The following is a 22,570-nucleotide window of genomic DNA, read 5'->3' as shown; positions in this document are numbered from 1 at the left end:
AAGTATCATCTTACATCATCTTGGACCCGGAGTTCTTACTCACTCTTATAACCCTGCATCAGTGCACAGTTTCAAATTAGAGTACTGAGTTTGATTTATGCTGGATAGTAGCCTACCAAGGGAAGTGATAGAGCTGCATTGGTTGGGGCATTTAAAACAAAACTGGACATTACACCAGAAAATATGCTGTAGGGTCAAGTATGTGTGGCATTAAGAAATTAGGTAGGTACATTATGGAGTTCTTCTCTTTCTGTAATGTCAGGTACTGGCTACTGATGGAGAAAGGAGGTCCAATTAGACAGATCAACTATCTGTTTGGTATGGTATAGCTAACATTCCTTCATTTTGTGCTTCATTTCTTTTGTAGGGTCTTTATTTGTTTTCTCTGCAGAATTACTGTTCAGTAACAGTAGTTTCAGTGAAGTTTAAAGAAAACAGTTTGGAATGACACCATATAATGACAATGTGATATCATTCTGATAATATAAATTCTGGTAGCCTCATTAGTTCTCTTGATGAGAATTCTTATAGGCTCAATTGTGTGATGTTTAGCAACTTATTTAGGTTCACTTGTCATTTTGAGCCTTAACAATTAATTGTTCATGAATGTCAGTTAACTTGCAAGCTTGAAGCAGTTGGTTGGCCGGAGTTCACGTCTTTGAGGAAAAACGTATTACAATTAATCTTTACAAGATGAAACTTTAAGATCACTTCTTTAATTCCCAGAATTTTAGCTGAAATGTAGCTCTTTGATAAAAAGGAAATGTTTTCGAATTTCTCTCCAGTTCAGAGATGTTATGAAAAAAAAAAACAGTTGTATTTTCACAGTTAAGCATCAATAATATTTGGATATCAGCAAAATAATTCAGAGAAGGGAAAAAAATCTTAGAAATTATAGTTGAAGTTCTCTACTCACCCAGGTTAATTTAAGAAACAACTAACTAACTAGGAAGTGTGGTGGAAGTTGGGAGGGAGGGATAGCTCAGTGGTTTGAGCATTGGCCCGCTAAACCCAGGGTTGTGCATTCAATCATTAAGGGGGCCATTTAGGGATCTGGCCCAAAAATTGGGGATTGGTCCTGCTTTGAGTAGGGGGTTGGACTAGATGACCTCCTGAGGTCCCTTCCAACCCTGATATTCTATGACTTTTGAAGACATTCTCATTTCTAATTTATAAAAAAAAAATTAGTAAATTATTTTTGTTCTTTCATCCTTAGTCTACCTGACAATATCTTAAGTACTGACTGATGGAACCCTTCTGAGACTGCCTGCAGTTTAATATACAGAAAAGTGAAGAAAATACAGGTCCTTGTATTCATATCGCAACATGGGTCCAGAAGAACTGGACCCCAATTTATCTGTATGTACACATAACCATCTTAATAAAACTTATAGTTGCCCAAAATGACTGATTAACTATACCTCAATACTTGCAGCATTCAAGGTATTTCCTAGAGTAAGTACTTCAAAGGGAGATACAAGAGAATACAGATACCGTGGTAACTATACCTATTTAGTTAGAGGTAAAATTGGCTAATGTTTTAAGATTGATGTATCTCTTCATATACATACATGCATATCTGGATGTGTGACTAAAGCTTCAGCCATACCACAACTTGGGTTGTTATCTCATGAAATCATCAGCTCTCTCAAAGTAAGCAGGGTTGGGCCTGCTCAGTGCTTCAGTGGAAAACCTCCAAGTAAACACACAAAATCCACAGGAGCTGTCATTAGTAAAACAAAGGATGCTGCAACAAGTGGCACCAGTGATTCAGTATGCAGCTCTCTTCCAGCTGAGTCAGTACTAAACCAATGCCCAAGCAGTGTGGGAGGGGATATTGTGGTGCAGAAAGTGCCACCCTGCAAGTAAGATGGAACTGACAATCTGATCATCAAGCCCTGATGTCTTGGCCAAATTTCAGTTTGGATAAATACATGCTGGTTATAGAACCTGTGTTTTCCTGTGCTTCCAACTGGATACACTATTCTTGTCCCCAAGTTGTTGTGAATAGTTACTCAGCTGTTGCATTCTTAATCAAATATGCTGCATTTCAGTCATGCATGAAGAGATTCCTGTATCTTGCCACATGAAGTGTTTTATATCCCTTATCCTTCATTGAAATGCAGTCAATTTCCAGGGTAAAATCCAGGATATGATCTATTACTGTCAGCACCCCTGCAGAACAGGTTTGGACAAAAGTGAAGCATGATATCCAATTGAAACCACAGGGAAAACATAAGTAGGATGAAATCAGCATTTAATTTCACTCAACACATTTTTAAAAAATACCCAGGTCATGCCTGGTGAAGAGGCATAGACAACTTTTTTTTTAATTAGTGTTAAAAACTGTAGTAGTAGGCATCCTTCAGTCTTGAGAGACCCTGGGTATGCGCCCCTGAGAGGTAAAGAATGTACTCAGTTGTTTTTATGGTAGCTGCAGACGTGGCTGAAGAGATCCACTTGAGAGAGACCATCTCTGCCACATCTGTTACATTTAAAGGTGATGTTTCAACTCTTTGGGCTCTGCCTTCTGCAAGCTCTTTTCTCCTCTGCTAAGTTTGACTGCTTCTTCTTGTAACTCCGGAGACCTTTGTTAATCTCTTGTTTCCAAAGGCTGCGGTCTTAGGTGTGATCTTCCCATTTGTCCACATCCATTTCTCTGAGGTCTTGCTTGCGCACATCCTTGAAATGCAATTTTGGGTGTCTTTGGGGTCTTTTTCCAGATGTCAATTCGCTGTAGAGGATGTCCTTTGGTATGCACCCATCATTCATTCAGCACACATGCCCAAGCCAGTGGAGGCGCTTCTGTTTGAGGAATGTTTGCTTGCTGGGTATGCTTGAGCACCTGTGTTGGTGACTCTGTCCCTCCAGGAGTCTCTGAGCTATGTTAAAAATAACATAGCTGTGATAGTGCTTGAATGAGTAGTTTTGCACCACAGCAAAATTTGTCCATTTCTACTAACATGAGATAAATGAGCTTCTGTTCTAAACTCAGTGTTTTCTTTATTTATTATTGTAATATATTCACTCTTTGAAGGGGAAAGTGAGTCAAAGCCCTTCCAAGCCCCATTTGTCTACTCCATGGTTCACGAGGAGGGGAGCAAGTGTAAAACTAATGAATCTAAGTAAGTTTCTCTTAAAGCACTGACGTCTCTTATAGTTTGAGTAATTCCTATTAGCTTTAAATGAATTTTTGACAGGAGAAAAATCTTAGCTTTTAACATGAGATAGTTTTGTAGGGAATAACAATACTAGAAAATGTTTTAGAAACAGCAGTTTGTAAAACTTGGCAGTTTCACTACACAGGGTTTTGTGTGAACTTTTACTCCAGTTTCAGTTCTTATTGGTTCTTCCAATAAATTCAAATGATCAAAAAACCCCATCACCTGTTTTAGCCAAAAACCAAAAAAAAACCCTCATCTAGCTTCACTTTAAAACAGTGTGGGCCTTGTTTTTTTTCCCAACTGGGCTCAGTATTGTATTTTGACTAAAAAAAAAAGTCTGCAAGATTAAACTGGAAGTTTTTTATTTAGCCTAACTCTCAAACTTAACCAGCTTGCCACCTTTTCTTCCTCACCTTAGCTCCCTCTAGTGTTCACGTATATATTGCACTTACTCATTCAACTAGCTTTTGATGCCAGTTACAACACAAAGCTTTGTTCCAGAAACTGGCAAATTTTGATGAACCCGGTCCAAGTTCTGAATTTGTAGCAAAAGCCCATAACTTGACAAGTGTAATATGGCCTCTAGTTTCACTGTGAACACTTCATACAGCTGCAAAAAATAGCTGACCAATAGAAAACATAATTTCATTAATTTAACGTATCTGCTTAGCCAACATCCTGTGACAAAACCTCCTTAGAGTTTAAATGAAGTGCTGCCTGATGGAGAAGGGCTGCCAGCTCCGCTCCCTTGGGGTTGGATTGATGGGATGGCCATGCTAAACCTGAGAGGTGCAGAGCTGTGTGGTTGGAGCAAGCAGAGCTTGGTGGTCAGGATCAGGGGGAGCTGCCTTTGCCTGAGATGGAAGCACAGTTGCGGAGGGGTGTGTGTGTGTGTGTGTGTGTGTGTGTGTGTGTGTGTGTGTGTGTGTGTGGTGCTGAGTGGCCAGGAAAGTCCCAATGGCAATGGATGAGGGGCTGGGTATGAGTTGATGGCCTATAGGGTGTGGGGAGGATGTTTGGGGCAGTGGCCAGCAGGGCTGAAGTGGTTGGCTGCAGTGAGTGGGACGTATGTTAGGACTGCTGGGATGTGTGTGGGGGGCTGGTGGAGGGTTGTTGGGGGTATGTGTCATGGAGAGAGGGGCAGTTGAGGTGGGAGTGTCAGTGTGTGGGGTGGGAGTGCTTTGCTGTTTAGTTTACAGAAGTTGAGACTCCCAGTTTCTACAGTGCATGGGGCCCCATCATTCTTTAATCTGGGCCTGAACACCAGTTAATACTACCCCTCTTCTCCCACTTAAATTAACGTTGTTGTCACTTAGTGACTCAGAATATAAACTCATTCTGCCCCCTTATACACAGATTCCAGCCCTTTCCCACCTCACGAATTAATACTGACTCCACATACACCCCCAGTAAGTTAATATGGCCCCTGCTGCCTCAGCACACAAATTAATATGGCCCTATTTCCAAATACCCCTGATTCTGCTGCTTCTGGTCATGCTCTCCTCTTGAACCAGTGCCAGCAATTCTTCAGGCCTGGGAGGGAGTGAGGGCATCTCCAACAGGGGCCTCTTCATCACACCTCCCAGATCAAGTACAGGGTTAGCTCAAGTGGAGGCATGGGGTGGAGCCCCCACTAGCAGCCAGAGCTGCTGATCCTGCAGGGACTTGCTGCTCTGAGCACACAGAGTTAAAATAATATAAGAATAGTATAAGTAAACCCTTGAGTGTGCAACAGGAGGCAGCGCTTGCTGCTCTGTGCTGATGAATTAGACACATGCAGCAGCTCTGATTGGCTGCCCTTTCCAAGGAAGTGGAGGAATTGAGGAGGGGGAGGGGAAGCAACCAGTCCGGTGCGATTTGTCTGTAGACTAAGAATTTTTCCCTCTAGACACATAGAGTCTGAAGACTCCCAGTCTATAGAGAAAACGGTATTGTTTGCAGATTAAAATCAAACATTTCTTCCTTGCAAAGTGATAAAAAATGTGTACTTCAAAAGAAAAATGTTAAAAAGCCAGTCTTTCAGATCCAACTTAAAGCAGTAGCTGTCTGAGTTTAGATTGCTATTCACCTGCGTTCTACACAAATCTGATATTTCACTATCTATTTCTGTGCAATTGACAGAAGTGCGAAAATCACAAAGCTGAGGTTATAAAAAAAAACACATAAAAGGTTTAAGAAATTAACTTGCATCAGTTCAAGCTTCCAATGTTACTTTTTTATTATAAACCCTCATTTTTAGGTCTTGATGCTCAGTAAGGCTGCCAGGGTCATACACTTGAATCTTGTGATGACATATATTAATAGATTCAGTCCCAAGGGGGTGGGAGGAAGAAAGCAAAGTGTTTTTCGGCTCCCTCAGAAAGTATTTTTCTGTTCTTTTTTAAAATGAAATACATTATATACCTGTTTATAATTTGAGACTGTGGAATAAACAACTCTGGATACATAAAGACATATAGATTGTAGCATTTATGCCAAAGCCTGACACTGGAGGCAGTATGGAGCCATATTTGTTCAGGAGGAATTCCGGGGGCTACAATCTGAACTAAGCCTCTTACAGTACCTGGTGTGTGAGGAAATGCAAAAGCTACTACAACCCTTTAAGGTATGCGGCATACTCCCCCATTGAATGGCTGGCAATTCCCCTGGCCAGCAGGATATATTTGTGGAGGCCTTTCCTATCCCCTTTTGGGGTACTGTCTACCCTGAGTAGTAAGGAGGGAGCAACCCCTGTATTGACTTGAGAACAAGGATGGCAATTTTGCCTGGCCCATACATGTACAGTGCAAAGGGATGAGGAGGGGTTTCTTCCTCTCTCCCATAATGAGGACTAAGCAGCATCTAGCCACAAGTCAAGATTTCATAGGTGCTGTTCTACAAATTCATTTGGTTTTAACAGACTGTGTGAGATTCTTTACTTCTTTCCTTGAAACATTTTCCAGTTTTGTCTGCTCTCAGTTGCATTTTCTTTTAATTTTGTTGTTTGTATGCTAAACTGAGACTTGGTAATTGTTTAGTGAAACATAACATTTGACATATCAGATCATTAGGGTGCACTTTATACCTTGTGATTCAGAGACACAAAAGGAAAACGCCCATGACAGCACCTATAAGTACAGCATTGTACAACCAGATAGCAGGAAATCCTTTCAATCTAGATGATCAGTTTGTCTTGAAATGAGATAATATGATCATTCCTAGCTTGTATCAATACTCTATAAAGTCATCCATTTAAAAAAAAATTCTGTCTGCAGTATTTATAGGAAAATATGAATGAAACTTGTCATGGAATATTTCTACTGTTACTGTAACATGCACTAAGCTCAGTTTTTTAAAACTAGATTGCATTCTTCCACAGGGGAAAGGAATCTGGTCTGGTGGGTAGGGCACAGAACTGGGACTCAAAACACCTGGGTTCCATTTGCAGCACTGCCATTGAGCGGCTGTGTGACTTGGAACAAGTAACAACCTGTCTGTTGCCCTTTTCTGTAATGGGGTTAATAATTCTTACTCACCTTTATAAAGTCCTTTAAGAGCCGTAGCTGAAAAGTATTACGTATTAAGTCTGCTAGAGTTTCTGTAGGTGGAATCTAGAAGCACTTAGAGAATGACAGACTGGGATTAATTCATTCTTTGATTAATTAGAGTTCCAGCTTTCCCAATGACAAGAGTGCAATGTAATACCTATTACCTTGGTGAGTGCTAGGACACAACTTCAAATCTGTTAGTGTTAAGTAACAGTACTACTTGCACCAGCTGTAATTTAAAGGTTGCACAGTTTTGCATCATCTTTGAAATATAACACCAGAGATGCCTAGTTTTCCAGTGCAGCATTTTGCAAAGGTCAGGGTCAAATCCTGAGTTCTTTACTCATTCTCTTCAATGGGAATCTGTCTAGATGATTGGAGTGGAAACTTGAGTAAAGCCAAATAAAAAAACTAAGGATTCAATCCTATTGTTTTATGCGCTTGCAAACAGTTGCCTTCGATTACTAAAATGTCAATAGAAAATTTATACTTGGTGCAAAAATCACTCCCCATTTTATTTTTAATGTTTCAAACTTGTGTTTAAACAGACCCATAACCAGTACTGATTATATATGCTTTTTCAATAATACTGCAGCTATGTAATGCTATTTTACTGTGTGTGCATGAATCAGCTCTGTGTTTATACAAGAGATGAGATGTATCAGAACTCTGAACCCCTGTATAGTAAGATGTATTTCATTTTGGTGTTTTGATTTAAAACCATTAGAGAAATTCAGCTTCAGAGCAGGGTTCATTGGGGGGCTTGGCTTGAACTCATATATAATCTATACTACACTAAATGTCATTCTGGCTAATTTCATTTAACCACATACAGTGTAAACTGTTGTGATTTTGCATTATCTAGATCAGTGGTTCTCAAACTAGGGCTGCCGCTTGTTCAGGGAAAGCCCCTGGCGGGCCGGGCCGGTTTGTTTACCTGCTGCGTCCGCAGGTTCGGCCGATTGCGGTTCCCACTGGCAGCGGTTCGCTGCTCCAGGCCAATGGGGGCTGCAAGAAGGGTGGCCAGCACGTCCCTTGGCCCACGCTGCTTCCTGTAGCCCCCATTGTTCTGGAGCGGCGAACCGCGGCCAGTGGGAGCCGCGATCGGCCGAACCTGCGGACGCGGCAGGTAAACAAACCGGCCCGGCCCGCCAGGGGCTTTCCCTGAACAAGCGACGGCCCTAGTTTGAGAACCACTGATCTAGATACCTGCCATAGGAAACTTCATATGAAAGAAGACTTCAAAATAGAAATGCATTTTCGGCCTGATCCAGTGCCCACTGATGTCTGCAGAATGGCCGGGCTATAACAAGGAAACCAGACATGCCAAACTCACAAAAAAAAAAAAAAAAAAAAAAAAAAACCCGCGGAAATTGGGCTTGTTTTTGGCTTAATTTGCTTGTGAGTTGTTTGTTGGCTAGTTTTTAGTTTGTTGCATGTTTGGCTTGTAGCTTGTTGCTTGTTTTTTTTTGATCGGCTCCTGGCAAGCAGGGGCAAGGGGGGGAGAGAGTCAGGGGTGCACAGAGGGCCCACCACAGTCCAAGACTGCACGCCGGAGGGATCTAGTCAATAGAGCGTTGAGGTTCTTAGGGATTGGCTTGTTTTGGCCTCGTTTTGAAATGGGATTAGCTTGATTTTTGGCTTATTGTAAAATTCTGGGTGCTTATTTACCACGTGAAAGTTGGCAACTGTCAAGGGAACTTGCACCTCAGAGCATTCCCTTATTCTAACAGTGACATTGCTCTGCCTGCCCTGGGTGTGTTCCTGCTTCAGTTTCCTCTTATGGATATCTGTAAGTTCAACCAGTCTGGTATATAGTGACCTGTGCCCCTTCAGGGGTCTATTTATTTAATCAAAGGCTGAACAGATATGCAAGCATCTCTTTACCCCAGTGTCCTAATTAAGGGTGGAGGCCAGTTAGTATTAGGCTATCTTCCTCAAGTGAGACCATCCATCTCCTCCATTCAGATTCTTCGCCAGTAAGGCCTTCTCATTCCAGGACACTCTTCTGGGATCAGTCCTCCTGCCATCACCTGGGGTTCCTTCTGTGGAAAGGAGTCAGGGCCCCTGAAGAGATCAAGGCACTGCAGCTCTTCTCTGGAGCAGCATGTAATTTCCCCCAACAACCTGGACCTCTTGGTGCTGCCTGGTAAGGACCTTTTGTTGGGACCCAGCCTTCCTAGGGCTCTTCCACTCATAGCCCTTTCAGTGCCTGCTTCGTTCAGGAGCACCTTTCCTGCATCCCCCTTTTCTGGTGAGGTCTCTAACCAGCGCCACCACAAAGTCCCTTTCCTCAAGAATTTCCTCTCTGTAGTCTGGGCCTTTGCGATTGACCATCATAAGCCCTTTATTAGGTCCAGGTGTTTCTTAATTATTTAACTACCACCCAGCCAGCTAGGTGATGGACTACTCACAGGTAGATCTGGGTTAGAGCATTTTCTTAGCAGAATCTGTGACAGGGAGGCGGGTCACTGTGAGAGGCTGTCCATTTCAGTGGGTCCTGGATAAGGCCCTGTTCTCTGTTATGCTGAGAAAAGATGGCCAACATTTTCAAACTCTTATGCTTAAAGCTAGGCACCTTACTCCGTACTTGGGCACCTACCAATGTGGCCTGACTTTCACATGTGAGTGCCTGTGGTTGCCATTGACTGCCATAAAAGCTGCAACAGTTCAATGTATCTGAATATTAGGCTGCTCTGACTTGGGTGCTAGGCTTGAGGTACCCAGGCTTGAACTGTATTTTATGACCTGAATGTTTAAATAAGAGCTTACTCTCTTCCATCTCAGCATCTCTTTTCGCCTCATGCTGCAATGAAGTCATGGTTGTGTTTGCCAGTCTGTTGCCATGGATTGTAGGAGCCTAGAGAAGGACTAGCTAACATAAAAGTTTGCTTGCATCTCTAATTTCTTTGGTTCTGTGCAATGAGTCATGCCATTTCAATGACTTAAATGAAGGACCAAGAAGATGATCTGTAACTGGCTCTCCTTTTAGCATAAATATCTGAGACTGATGCTATATCTACACTAGAGACCTTACAGTGGCACAGTGGTGCCACTGCACCTGCACCACTGTATGGTCTCCCATGTAGACGCTCTATGCAAGGAAGAGCATCTCCCGCTGACATTGCACTGTCCATACCGGCACTTCTATCGATGAAACTAATGTTGGTTGGAGTGTGGGTTTTTTTTCACATCCTTGACCGACAAACGTTTTACCATCAAAAGTGCTAGTGTAGACATAGCTTTAATAAAAAGAGGCAAGAAGGCCTCATTAGAGGTGAATGGAATTAGATTTAATTTTGTTTTCTCTTCCACATTACATTCTGGGTTGCATACATGTGATGCTGGCACTCTGGATAAGGGTGAACTTCATGGTTTATGCAAAAGTAATTTACTTAGGGTATGTCTACACTACCACTTATGTCGGCAACACTTGCTTGGGGTGTGAATATTCCACACAATCGTGTAACATAAGTGCTAGTGTTCACAGCGCTATGTCGGTGGGAGAAACTCATTGGGGTGGATTAATTATGTCAGTGGGAGAGCTTTCCCCTGTCGGCATAGAGCAGCTACACTAGAGATCTTATGGCTGTGCTGCTGTAAACTCTCTAGTGTAGGTATAGCCTTAGAAAAATGTTCATACAGCAGCACATCTGTGTTTTCATTATAATGATCCATGACCTCACTTAGGCAGTCTGTCATCAGAAATCTGGGCCAAAAGAAATCTGATGAGGTTCAACAAGGACAAGTGCAGAGTCCTGTACTTAGGAAGGAAGAATCCCATCCACTGCTACAGGTTGGGGCAGGGCCGGTGCTACCATTAAGGCAAACAAGGCAGTTGCCTAGGGCGCCAAGATTTGGGGGCGCCAAAAAGCGGTGGCTTACGAGGAGAGGCTGAGGGAACTGGAGTTATTTAGTCTGCAGAAGAGAAGAGGGAGGGGGATTTGATAGCAGCCTTCAACTACCTGAAGGGGGGTTCTAAAGAGGATGGAGCTAGGCTGTTCTCAGTGCTGGCAGATGACAGAACAAGGAGCAATGGTCTCAAGTTGCAGTGGGAGAGGTTTAGGTTGGATATTAGGAAACACTGTTTCACTAGGAGGGTGGTGAGCATTGGAATGGGTTACCTACAGAGGTGGTGGAATCTCCATCCTTAGAGGTTTTTAAGGCTTGGCTTGACAAAACCCTGGCTGGGATGATTGAGTTGGTGTTGGTCCTGCTTTGAGCAGGGGATTGGACTAGATGACCTCCTGAGGTCTCTTCCAACCCTAATATTCTGTGATTCTATGATCAGTTGATACTGACCAACCTTAAAATAACTCTCATAAATATGATACCTCCAATTGAGGGCTCTTCTGGGCTGATCATGAGAAAGTGATCAGCCCTGTTTTTGGTTCAAGGAATAGATAGCTAAGGTATCTTATTAACTGAACCATCAATGCTTGTGTATGGTTTGGCAGAACAACATGGCTGACTCATGCTGAATTGTCAGTCCAGCCCTAACGGCTATGTCAAAGGCACTTGGGGGGAACAGAAGGCCTGAGGAATGAGGGAGCTCATTTCTTGTAATATGGATTTTTAACATAACTAACGTCCATCAAATACATATTCAGAAAAATGTGAATACTGCACACTGTGCATGAAGGGAGACTTTGTAGTTATTTTTGCATGTGACCATAATTCTTTTTGGACCACTGCATTTTAACTGGGCTGTTTTGCTGGACATCCCTCGATATGTTGATAGGAGCTGTTTTGCTTCACCATTGTTTTCTTGTATTGGTTTTAGCCTCCTCTGTGGAAGGGGGAAATTAATGTCATTTTAACAGAAACCTTTGCTTACCAAAAAAAAAAGTATGTTATATGCCAAACTTAGATCCTGTCATGTGGAATTGCTGGCTAGCTCTGATAAAGCCTTTTTCTTTACTCACATTGTTTCACAAGAAAGAGAAGAATTTACAAAACCTGAACCCCCACCCTTTCCCTTTCCCTTTCGCATAGAAAGGGACAAATTGAATTTAGAAATGGAACACAGTAGAATACATTCAATTGAGTTTAGTTTTTTTATTGGTACAGTAGAGCTGTGTGAACCATTTATATCAACCAATTCATTTAATTTAGCCCTGTATTTGGTTGTGAATTGTCAATGAACTGATCAGTGTTTCCACACATTTGTTTGTCAAGCTCATTTATTCACTTTTGGTTTTGGGTGAACTTATTTCACACTATGTATTTTGTATGAATTGTTTTTGGAGAGTTTCTGATATTTGCAAATCAAGATTCACGCTGAATGATTTGTCACTCTAAGTGGTGGCATCCCCACCCCAAGCAAAACTTCATAGCTTGATGACAAATGTACATATCTCTATTATTAAAGTCTAGTATTTAGCACTTACGTATCATTATAGAAGAAATTCTCACAACAACCCCCCTTCCATTCCTGGCCAATAGAAACTGCGGGAAACGGTAAGTAGGTGCAGTAGGTAAGTATCATTAATCCCATTTTACAGCTGGTAAAATAGAGAGGCAGAGATATTAAAGCAGTTGCTGAAGGCCACACAGCAAGGCAGTGGTAGAACTGGTATTAGAATCTACATGTTCTGGATTCCTACCCGCATGCCAGTTGACTAGACAAGGGAGTTTTCAGCATCTAACCTGTCCCACCGATACATACCTCTTATATGAAATTACTCCCGTCTCTTCTAATGCAATCATAAAACCTCAGCTACGCTGCAAAATTTGTCCTGTCCTAAAATGGCTTCCAGAACTGATCTTGAAGGTGATTTCAGGATATGCATTTCCCAACACAGTGCTGGCTACAATGGTCAGGAGGATGGTTTGTTAAAATCAACACTTGAGACTAGTTCATTATATGCTCTTGAGCTGGTTTCAATAACCATTCCAAAAAACAAACTGGCCAGTAGCCTGTGCTGCCAAGACTGGTTTAAGACTGGATCTTGGAAATCGTTTCAGGACAAAGGCAAATTTCACACCGTGAACAGGCCCTAAAGCAGTGGTGGACAACCTGCAGTCCGTCAGCCACACGCGACCCATCAAAGTAATCCGCTGGTGAGTTGCCAGACAGTTTGTTTACCTTTGCATGACCGCCCGCAGCTCCCAGTGGCCGCGGTTTGCCATTCCCGGCCAATGGAAACTGCGGGAAACGGCAGCCAGCATGTCCCTGTGGCCCACGTTGCTTCCCACAGCTTCCATTGACTGGGAATGACAAACTGTGGCCACTGGGAGCTGTGGGCGGCTGTGCAAATGTAAACAAACTGTCTGGCGGCCCACCAGCAGATTACTCTGATGCCACATGCGGCCCACTGGCTGCAGGTTGCCCACCACTGCCCTAAAGGAACTCCTCACTCCTAGTCCATGGGGAAGAGGCTCACCCCTCACTACCTGCATACTAGCACTACCTACCCACTGGGTAGGGGCTTAAATGTCCCTTACTGTTTCTCCTTTCCATCCGGATGGCTTTTTCCTCTGTCTTGTAGTGTAGGTTTCTGCCTGTCTGTCTTTAAGGCAAAGATACAGTAAAACATGAACATACTACATTGTACATTACAGATACAGGACCAGTTTAATATTCAAAGAACCTGGCTATCGATTTTGGCTTGCTGGCTGGGAAACCCTCCTCCTCTGAGTATGCTAAAAAGGGAGACCACATTTCTAAATACCCATCCTAAGATCCACATTTCCCTTGTGTGCATACATGATGTTAAAGCTTTTGCATTACAAGAAAAGTCCATATTATACTCTACCACAATTCTATAGGAGGAGGGGTCAATTTTTTCCTATAATGTGCTATACAAAGTTTTGTTGCTAACATAATTGTCGTTCTGTTTAAAATGTAGATATTTTAATCTAGCACTAAGAGTATATCTACACTGCAACTAAAAACCAACGGCAGGCCCATGCCAGCTGATTATGGGCTTGGGCTAAGGGACTATTTAATTGTGGTGCAGATGTCTGGGCTTGGGCTTCAGCCTGAGCTCTGAGATGCTCCCACCTTGCAGGGTCCTAGAGCCCAGCCAGCAGCCCAAGCCCAGAAGTCTACACCACAATTAAATAGCCCAAGTCGGCTGTCACAGGCCAACTCCAGGTTTTTAATTGCAGCGTAGTCATACCCTCAGTAAGCAAGCCAGAGGATCTCTAGGAAGCTGGCATTTTTTCATAAGATGAAATTCCTGGACAAAACTTGTGTAGGTTTCTTAACTATGAGCCTAAACTATTTGATGATGTCCCTTGTAAAGTATGCACATAACAAAAACACGAATAATGTGCATTTTGATAGTTCCTTCTACCATAGGACCTCTATTTATTTTACAGATGTTAAGGAATGAAGGCTTACCAGCAGCTTGATCGGGTAGGTATTATCCTTAGTTTGTATAGGGGGGACTGATGCACAGAGAGTAGGTGACTTTCCCAGACTCAAAAGTGGAAGTCCCTGGCAGCATGCAGATGAGAAATGTGTACCTTCTGCATTCCAGTTCTATACTTTAATCACAAGCCCCTCCTCTCTACCCTTATTATGGGTAAATTGCTATTCCAATTGATATCTGCATTTGATGCTGACATTTTGCCTAGAGCAGGAGAATAAATAAATAAAGAATAAATCATTTCTTTAATCGGAAGTGCAGAATCTTTTTTTTCTCCAATAACAAGAACCTTTCTTCTAGGGCTGCATGACTGCACCATTGAAGCATCCATCTCGTGACCTGGCACACATGAAAGATGATCAAAGCAACAGCTTTGGTTGGTTTAAAGCAATTTTATGGAAACTGCAAGCTAGACAAAGCAGCTGAAAAACAACAAGGATTGCAGAGGTATCGAGTATACTGGAACAAAGCAGGGCAGAATTAATAGAGCCTAAACTTTCTTAGGGGTTTTTCTGCAGTCCCTCCGTGAGCTAAATAACCTATTTAATTAGAGCTGGTGAAGTCATCACAAATAGCTTATTCCACAAATGATTTCCCTCCCTCAATTGATTATACAAATTGTATTTACATAGGCTTTTCCCAGTATCCTACCAGTTCTATAGATGGCCAGCCAACACTCATCAGATAAGTTATTTGTGACTTAAGGTTATTTTCCAACCATTGACAAATTTATTTGAAAAATTTCCCCCCTGCTATTTAACCAGCTCCAAACTCAGTATGGTTTCTCTTTTGAACACTGAACAAACCAAGAGGCTTAACAGTCACAAATGGATATATTTGTCAAAAGCCTCCAAATACTTTTGGAATAGTCGATATATAGCATATCTTTTAACATAAATAGAATAGTGAATCAGGAAATATGTACAGTACATTAGTGTTTGAATTAATTGGGTGTCATTGCATTAAAGCAATACAGAGAAGGCAAACAGTTTTAATCGAGAATAAGTAATTTTAATGAAATGTTTTCTCAGGCACCTATTTCTTTCAAAGGAATGTAAACCATTTGTCTCATTTATTAATCCTTATCGATATTTGACACATGATTTATTAATGACCTGCTAAAAAGCCTTGATGTAACTGTCCAGCTCTTCCCCGCCCTCTTATGGGGGAAGGGTAAGACAAGCACTGTCATCAGCAATTGGCTCTCATCCAATAATTCTAAATAGCACTGTGTAAAATTAATTTGAAAGGCCAAGAGCTACGCATAAACATCCCTTGTGTGGCAGGATATATGTTTTAACTGATTGGTTTTGCTTTTATTATCTAATCTGTCCTCTGCTTTGCAATACTGAGAGGGAGGAGGGAGCTCCCCAATCTTGCAAAGCCACCTGACTTCTTTGTCTGCTAGTGTGCACGTTGTCTGCTACAGAACAAACCATGAAACATGTTTTCAGTGTTAATAAACTGCTCACATGTAGTCTAGACTGCAGTACGAAATGAAGCAAGACAGTGACGTAACCCAGTTGGAAACACTTTCTGTGCTTCAGAGGCTTTTTTCCCCCTTTGCATCATGCCTTTGGAGAAAGGCAGATTAATTTAAATTTTACAATTATGATTAACAATTTGAGCCAGGCCCTTGAGAACAAGAAGTGGTCATATTATATTGCCTTCCATTGTGCATACGCTGTCCCACATCTTCCATTGTTGTTTGCAGTATTGTTGTAGTTGTGTTTGGTCCCAGGATATTAGAGAGCCAAGGGCGGGTGAGGTAATATCTTTTATTGGACCAACTTCTGTTGGTAAAGATGAGCTTTTGTGTTTACAGAGCTGCTCTTCAGGTCTGGGAATGTGTCACAGCTAACTACAAGGTGGAATAGATATTTTAGCATAAGTAGTTAACACATATTCTAAGGAATCATTCAAGATGAAATGGCCAATTAACACCCCTGCAGTCAAAAGACAAAAAAGGGGGCTAGCAGGTTCCGTATTGTTATAATAAACCATAAATTCAGTCTTTGTTAAAACCATGATTTTTAGTGTCTAGCAAAGTTATGAATTTAAGCCCCCAGGCTTGTCTTTTGAAGGTGTTGTGCAAGTTTCCTTTGAGGATAAGGACTGAGAGGTCCAGATATGGAGTGATCGTTTTGTGAAAAGTGATCATCCAGAGGTGATAGGGTGTTTTTATCTTTTATCATTTTTCTGTCTGAGTTCATTCAGGAGCATAGTGGTTGTCTGGTTTCACCCTCATAGTCAGTGGTGCAAGTAGAAATCATTTCTTGCCAGTACTGCACTCATGGGAGGGACACCGGGGGGGGGGCATGTGACCTCCCCACGTGACTCTCCATGTGACTCCTCCCCACCCAGCCTGGGGCCCCCAGGCTCTCCCCGTCCCCTCCGGCACCCCCCTTACCTGTCTAAAATTTTACCTGTAAAATGATGCTTTGGGCCCCTGGTCCCATCTGTATTTCCAGGTGTCATTGAGGATCCAGCAGCACTCCAAATTGAAAACTTCTTAAATGAAAGGATAGGAAGGACCATCACCCCATTTTCCCTTAGCACACTATCAGTGCCTCTCTTATGTCCAAACTAAGCTTCTGCCAGCTTGCCTTTATCTAAGGGTATGTCTTCACTACCAACATTAAAGTGCTGCTGCAGCAGCACTTTAACGTGGCTGTGTAATTGCGGCACCAGCACTGGGAGAGAGCTCTCCCAGCCCTGTAAAAAACCCATCTCCCAATGCCGGTGCACTGTCTACACTGCCACTTTACAGCGCTGAAACTTGCAGTGCTCAGAGGGGTGTTTTTTCACACACCTGAGCAAGAAAGTTTCAACGCTGTAAAGTGGCAGTGTAGACAAGGCCTAAGTATTGCTCTCCACCCGGCACTAGGAAAGCAAAGATGCTGCGCCATCTGGGTTTGATGGAAAAGAGGCATAGAACTGTGTGTGCCATGTGCATCTTGATAGAACTACAGCCCAAATTGTTTTATTATTTTCCTCAGCATGACATACAGGAGCCGCAATCAAAACCAGCCTGGCAGAACATGCATGAGAACTGTCTCTGATCAAGACAATTGATCAAAATCACATTCTCTGATCTCTTGGGGCCAAATCCTGTTCCCATTGAAATCAAAAGTTTTGCTATTGAGTTCAATGGGAACAGGCTTTGACATTTGGAGAGGAAAGAACAAAACCCCTCAAGTAAGGGTTGCTTATACCACAGGTATCAAAGGCTGCTGACTCTTGAGAAAGTCAGCAGACATCTGATCTTTGTCCATTGCAAGGGAGAAATCAGCAATGAATGAGGCTAGAACAGTCTTTGTACCATATACAACTCATAAGTCCATCTGCAAAGGATTAAGGAAATATGAAAGCTCCAGATTACCTTAAAGTCCTCAGTCCCTTGGTTAGAATGCTCCCATCAATATATGTTCATAGTTCTGAGGCTGGAGCAGGAATCAAAAACACTGTTTAAACACCTTCCGTCCCCCCACACTTCCCCTCTTGAGGACTCATGACCAACCTTTGTTTAAGTTTGTTAGCATATGTATTGTGCTGTTAAACCCATGTAAAGAATGAATGCCCCCCCCAGCCGTGTTCTGCTCCTTTGAGGTGCAGAGTGCAGCTCCACACCCCTTCCAGAGGTGGGGGGGTAGCCTCCCCAAGTCTTTCCGGTACCCCATTCCCGCTAAAAATCTCTTGCCGGTACTGCGTACTGGAGCATACCACCCTACTTGCACTCCTGCTCATAGTTGTTATTGGGGCATTATTGCCCAGGATAAGGTATGTGTTAATTACTTAAGCTGAACAAACCCTTCTGCCTTTATTTAGCTGTGACCCTCTGCAAACCTGTCCCAGACCTGAAGAAGAGCTCTGTGTAGCTCGAAAGCTCATCTCTCTCACCAACAGAGGTTGGTCCAATAAAAGATATTACCTCACCCATCTTGTCTTTCTCAGTCCCACATGATATTCTTATATGCAAACTAAGGAAATGTAATCTAGCTGAAGTTACTATATGGTGGGTGCAAAAGTAGTTGAAAGACTATAATCAAAGAGTAGTTATCAATGGTTCACTGTCAAACTGGGAGGGCATATCAAGTGGGGACCCACAATGGTCAGTCCTAGGTCTGGAACTATTCACTATTTTCATTAATGATTTGGATAATGGAGTGGAGAGTGTGCTTATAAAATTTGCAGATGACACCAAGCTGGGAACTGTTACAAGCACTTTGAGGGACAGGACAATTCAAAACAACGTTGACAAATTGGAGAATTGGTCTGAAATCAACAAGATGAAATGCAATAAAGACAAGTACAAAGTACATCACTTAGGAAGGACAAAATTAAATGCACAACTACCAGATGGGAATAACTGGCTAGGTGGTAGTACTGCTGAAAAGGATCTGGGGTTTATAATGGATCACAAATTGAATATGAGTCAACAATGTGATGCAGCTGTGAAAAAAAAGCTATTATAATTCTGGGGTGTATTACATATGACATTCTAGTTAAGACATGGGAGGTAATTGTCCGCTGTACTCGGGACTGGTGAGGCCTCAGCTATAGAAAAGATGTGGAGAAGTTGGAGAGAGTCCAGAGGAGAGCAACAAAAATAATAAAAGGTTTAGAAAACCTGACCTATAAGGAAAGGTTAAAAAAACAGCCACTTTAATCGTGAGAAAAGGAGACTGAGGGTGTACATGATAGCAGTCTTCAGCTATACTAAGGGCCGTTATAAAGAGGACAATGGTCAATTGTTCTCCATGTACACTGAAGGTAGCACAAGAATAATAGGCTTAATCTGCAGCAAGGGATATTTGGGTTAGCTAATAGGAAAATCTTTCTAACTATAAGGGTAGTAAAGCTCTGCAATAGGCTTCCAAGGGAGGTTGTGGGACCCCCCATCACTGGAAGTTTTTAAAAACTGGTTATACAAACACCCATCAGGGATGGTCTAGGTTTATGTGGTCCTGCCACAGTGCAGGCAGCCGGATTTGATGACTTCTTGAGGTCCGTTCCAGCCCTATATTCTTTGATTTTATGTGCTGGAGCTGGCATTGTTCACAGCAGATGGTAAGCGAATTTCACTTTGTCCTTAAGCCTGGCAGTTGCCCTCTCTAGCTGTCAACGGGTTTGGGTTTGTCATATTCATTCTAAAAAGCTGATACAGGCATTTCATGTATGCTACAAAGCTGTGGAAGCAAAGGACACCTTGTAGGGGGTGGGAGGGAGAGTACCACCTGCTGAAATTAGAAGTGCAGTTTGGTTCCTGCATTAGTGCATTAAATTACCAGGTGTCCAATTTTTGTTTTGATGGAATTCATGTGTACCCAGATTCTTTATTCATTACCAGGCAGTCCACATCATTCTACGCATAATATGATTTCCAAAAATTTTATTTTGTTTAGTCTTTTATATAAGCATAAAACATTGAATTATAAAAATTAGTTTAAATTAAAAGCTATCATAAGATGCAACTGTCCTACTTTAATTTGTTGGATAGTAGGGCAAGTTCTTATTTTTTATATAAAAAGAAAATATACACATACACAAATCAAAATCCAAGCTGGACAAAGCAAGTGTTTTTCTACAAAATGAGAAAATTCACGTGTTAATTAAGTGCTCTTGGTCAGTGTCTTCTTCAAAGTCTTCTACATCTTTATAAGGTGTCAGTCAGCATGACTTGTAAAATAGCCTTCTTCATTCCAGCTTCAAAGGGTGCGTCAATACTGCAGCAGAGTTTTTTAAAAAAAAATAACGTAGTTCTTCTGAAAGCAGATCAGAAATACTACTCTATCATTGCTTAAGGTTTTTTTTTTTAATAGCAATTATTTTGAGTGCATGATAATACTTGCCAGTGTGCTTTCAGTTTTCAGCTTCCACTCCTTGATATGTTCTTGAACTGCTGCCATTTTGCAATAGGCATTGAATCAAAGGGTTGAATTGGGGAGACTGGCATAATAAAAATAGCGTGTTCTGAATCTCTATCCAGCCCTGCTTTCTTATATGCAGGGTCACATTGTGGAGCCAGAATCTCATCAACTGACAATGGAAAAAATATCAGAGTGCTGTCTTACCAAGCAGCTGTCAAAATTCTTACGTTTTATATTGCTGTTATTAAAGGAAGACTTATTGTGCCTTAAGATGTAACCTAGCCTAAGAACTGTCCTCTATTTTAGGTCTAAAATATTCCATCAGGGGGGAAAAAAAAGCAAAGAAAATGATAAATGTAATATAGCAATGTCTACATAGGTTTTACAGTGCCCTCCACTGGTAGTTGTAGTAATTATTTGCACTGTAGCAACAATTTGCTCAATGTTTCACAATACCTAATCAATTATGACAGCACTTCTTAGTATACAGGCTGTGTGACTACTTAGAATCCTTTTACAAGAGTTAGATGTATTTACACTTAGAGAGTGAAAAAGCATAGTGAATTGTTAGTATTATCATATTTGTATAGAGCCTACACTGTGCTTCTGTAAGTACTTCACAGAGAAATATGAAGATCAGGTTTTGCCAAAAATATTTGATTGTAAGCTCTGTGGGGCATCATATAATCTGTTTGAGTAGATATATCCTGTAGGTGGCAGCTCGTGATTTTAGCAATGAACAAACTTTTCTTTGTAATGCCTTCAGCTTCTGCAAAGAAATGCACCTCAACTAACACAGCATTTCTGTAAAGATCCAAAACCCTATATCTGCAGTTATACAGAACTGTAAGATTATATGTAACAGTGTTATCTGGTAAATCCCAATAATATTACAAACCAGATGATCCATGTAATCCATGAACCAAATGAAGTCAATGAAAGTTGGTGTATTCCTTTAGCATGGAAGGGGTCTCCTTAGCTCTGCTTGAATTTTACTAGCAAACATTTCATAAACTGTTTATTTCTATATGTCCATTTTATTGCAGATAGCAGGGCTAAATATTGTATGGCAAAAGCCACAATTGTATGCATCTTTTTCAATCTGTGCTTGGCTTAATTCCATGGATATGAGTAGAGCCCTGCGCGGATACAAAATGTATATCCACGGATATAAATTGGTATCCACAGAGATGCAGGGCTCTACTGGGAACTCTGCAGCAGCGAAAGCAGCAGCCTGGTGGGTTGCTGCTTTCAGGAGCCAGTAACCTGTTCTGGCAGCACCTCCGCCATGGCTGTACCATCCCCTTCCCCAGACACTGGGGTGAGCACCAGGCTCACCGGCAGCTGTCCCTGGTTGCGCTAGTGCGGTTGGCAGGGCTGGTGGAGGTACAGCTATTCTAGAGGAGCTGCCAGTGCAGGGCGCCGGCTCCTGGGAGCAGCGGCCTGCCAGGCTGCTGCTTTCGCTGCTGTGGTTCCTGGTAGAGCCCTGCATCTCTGTGGATACTGATTTATATCCATGGATATGAATTTTGTATCTGCGCAGGGCTCTAGATATGAGAGACTTAGATACATAAAGCATTGATTCCTTTCTTACAATAGCACAGACCCAAATCCTTTATTGGATTCAACTGAAATTTTACATACACCTCTACCCCGATATAATGCGACCCGATATAACATGAATTCGGATATAACGCGGTAAAGCAGTGCTCCGGGGGGTGGGGGGAGCTGCTCACTCCGGTGGATCAAAGCAAGTTCAATATAATGCGGTTTCACCTATTACGCGGTAAGATTTTTTGGCTCCTGAGGACAGCGTTATATCGAGGTAGAGGTGTCTGTGCCTTTGCTGACAATTGGTGGTTTCATTTCTGTGAAGACAGAATCTTGCTAGGTATGTGCTTGAAATTCTGAGTCTCTCTATAGGCAATCTCTTAGTGGAAAGACTTTTGCAATGTGTGGTAAACTTGGCAAGGTAAATTGCTATATCTGTTATTGTATCTATCTTAGCATCATGCTCTGTGGAACTCATCTGGGTGATTGTTGCCAATTTGCAGTGCAACTACCTAATTATGGATATTATTACTTCCAGTTAGTAAGGGTTGCAGAACTGCAGTATTAGTAGAATTGTAGATAAAGAAAATCAAACTTGAATACTGATAGGGCCCAATTATTCCTGGACATAATAGTTGATAATTTTCTTTGTTAAATCATCACTGAACCAAAAGAGGCAATTCAATTTTAGACTTGGTTTTAGTAAGTAATGAGGTCATCATAGAAGAGCTGGTTGTAGGAAATAACTTTGGACAAGTGACCAGGAGTTGATTCCGGTCAACTTAAATGGAAGGATAATCAAAACCGGGTTGTCGGCTATGGCTTTTATTTCAGAGGAGCAGCCTTTGTGAAATTAAGGGAATTAGTTAAAGAAATCAACCGGATTTAAAAGCACAAGGACATAAATGTGGAGGAGGCATGACATTTCTTTAAATCAACTATCTGAAAAAAATCTGCAATTTGCATCCCAAGCAAGGCTCCAGACCCAGCCAGATGAATAACTACCTCAAAAAGGTTATTGGAAATGAAATGAGTGTATGGAAATAGAAATCACCAAATCTGAGGTGGAAGAAATACTCAAA

The 22,570-nt window shown here is 41.8% G+C and overlaps 1 protein-coding gene across 13 annotated transcripts in view; it reads left to right on the top strand.

The window, feature by feature from the left end:
- Positions 1–22,570, top strand: part of SCEL (sciellin) — a 176,753-nt gene that overhangs the window by 40,756 nt on the left and 113,427 nt on the right. Inside the window, exons 1-3 of one of the 13 annotated variants that reach the window (XM_065593145.1) lie at positions 8,760–8,840; positions 14,018–14,054; positions 14,368–14,514. The exons of the other annotated variants lie outside the window; for them this stretch is intronic. The gene's annotated coding sequence lies outside the window, so the exon portion shown is untranslated. Of the gene's footprint in view, positions 1–8,759; positions 8,841–14,017; positions 14,055–14,367; positions 14,515–22,570 lie in introns of those variants that run through there. 13 annotated transcript variants of the gene reach the window in all.

The sequence above is a fragment of the Chrysemys picta genome, chromosome 1, assembly GCF_011386835.1.
Source record: "Chrysemys picta bellii isolate R12L10 chromosome 1, ASM1138683v2, whole genome shotgun sequence".
Lineage (NCBI taxonomy): Eukaryota > Metazoa > Chordata > Testudines > Emydidae > Chrysemys > Chrysemys picta.
This window is presented reverse-complemented; position numbering and strand designations above follow the sequence as displayed.